This window comes from Muntiacus reevesi, chromosome 9, assembly GCF_963930625.1.
Source record: "Muntiacus reevesi chromosome 9, mMunRee1.1, whole genome shotgun sequence".
Lineage (NCBI taxonomy): Eukaryota > Metazoa > Chordata > Mammalia > Artiodactyla > Cervidae > Muntiacus > Muntiacus reevesi.
Window position 1 is genome coordinate 3,795,855 of NC_089257.1, and position 2,242 is coordinate 3,798,096.

Below are 2,242 nucleotides of genomic sequence, written 5' to 3' on the forward strand. Positions count from 1 at the left end.
AGCATGTCAGGCTTCCCTGTCCATCACCAACTCCTGGAGCTTACTCAAACTCATGTCCATTGAATTGGTGATGCCATCCAACCATTTCATCCTCTGTTGTCCCTTTCTAATCCTGCTTTCAATCTTTCCCAGCATCAGGGTCTTTTTCAATGAGTCAGTTCTTCACATCAGGTGGCCAAAATATTGGAGTTTCAGCTTTAGCATCAGTCCTTCCAATGAATATTCAGGATTGACTTCTTTTAGGATTGACTGGTTGGATCTCCCTGCAGTCCAAGGGACTCTCAAGAGTCTTCTCCAACACCACAGTTTGAAAGCATCTGTTCTTCAGTGCTCAGCCTTGTTTATGGTCCAAATCTCACATCCATACATGACAACTGGAAAAACCATAACTTTGACTAGATGGACCTTTGTTGGCAAAGTAATGTCTCTGCTTTTTAATATGCTGTCTAGAGTTGTTATAACTTTTCTTTCAAGGAGCAAGCACCTTTTAATTTCATGGCTGCAGTCACCATCTGCATTGTAAAGACCCTCTTTCTTTCAGTTACAGTTCACACCATCAGAATGCTTCAGTTAACAGTCTGTGGAATAAGAGATTTTGAGTAGTCCTTGGCTATGAGGCTGCTAGGGTTAAATCTTTAATCAGTGAAAGGAGAAAGCTGGATTCAATCAGTCTGTAACTTCTTGTTGAAGGAAAGCGATTGGCAAAGGCTGGTGAACTGACTTTCAATATTCCTTATGGCATGACCAGTGTCTCAGGAGTGTGTTCCATTTTGAGTAGATCAAAATCCAACTTATTTTTGGCTGTTACTTTTGCAAAAAAGACTCATTTTTCCTTCATAGTAATAGTTTGGGAGTTAAGGTTCACATTTTGTGATTTTCCCTTCCACATGCTGGTTGCCTCACAGTCTAACCTGTCTGCTCTAGTGCTAGACACTACACTTCTTTTCAAATCAGGGAAAAGCATCCCGGAGGTAGGGTGACAACTGCATACACACGCTTGATCAGGAAAACAGAAGCTGTCCCCAGGCCCAGCAGACTTCTGCCTGCCTCTCTCGGAGCTCTGGCCCTGTGGCCCATGCTGCACGTCCTCAGTGACTCGATTTTAGCGCACCCGTGCTCAACAGCTCCCACGGCTGCGGTGTGGCTCTGCTTCTCTGCCTCAGGAATATCTCGCATCCTGTGGAAGATACTGAGTGACCATCAAGCGGTGGGGGAAGAGAAGGGAATAACTGCCTCACGCTCTTGTTTTCCAGAGGCACAGGCATGTGGGACACGCTAGATAGTTTAGCAAAATCCCTCGTGTCACTGAGCTGCAGTTTCCTGGGTGTCAGACAGCTGATACAGTCACATTTTTCTTGCTTTGGTCCTTCTATATATCATTCTTCTTGCTCTCTCCCTGTGCTGTTTGGACAATTCTCTCCCAAAAGTTTACTACACTGAGGGAACTAACTGTCCCTGTAGGACGGGTGTCAGTTCAGACAACGGCCACAATGTCAAGGGTCCTCAGAGCCACTCGTATTTGTTGTTGTTGTTTAGTCAAGTCATGTCTGATCCTTTGTGACCCCATGGACTGCAGCACACCAGAGCTCTCTGTCCTTCACTATCTCCCAGATTTTGCTCAAGCTCATGTCCATTGAGTCAGTGATGCCATCCAACCATCTCACTCTCTGTCACCCCATTCTCCTTCTGCCCTTAATCATTCCCAGCGTCAGGGTCTTTTTAGTGAGTTGACTCTTCGCATCAGGTGGCCAAAGTATTGGAGCTTCAGCTTCAGCATCAGTCCTTCCAATGAATATGCAGGGTTGATTTCCTTTAGGACTGACTGATCTGATCTCCTTGCAGTCCAAGGGACTCTCAAGGGTCTTCTCCAACAGCACAGTTTGAAAGCATCGATTCTTAAGTCCTCAATCTTCTTTATAGACCAACTCTCACATCCATACATGACTACTGGAAAAACCATACCTTTAACGAGACAGACCTTTGTTGGCAAAGTGATGTCTCTGTTTTTTAATGTTCTGTTTAGGTTTGTCATAGCTTTTCTTCCGAGGGGCAAGTATCTTTTAATTTCATGGCTGCAGTTACCATCCATAGTGATTTTGGAGCCCAAGAAAATAAAATCTGTGTTTGTAGCTGGCTGCAAATTAGGCGTCTCGACAATCATCCTCTGTTTTGCTGATTCACTAGAACAACTCAGTGTCATGGACTGAATTTTCATTCTCAGCCGCCAAATTCATCTTTGGAA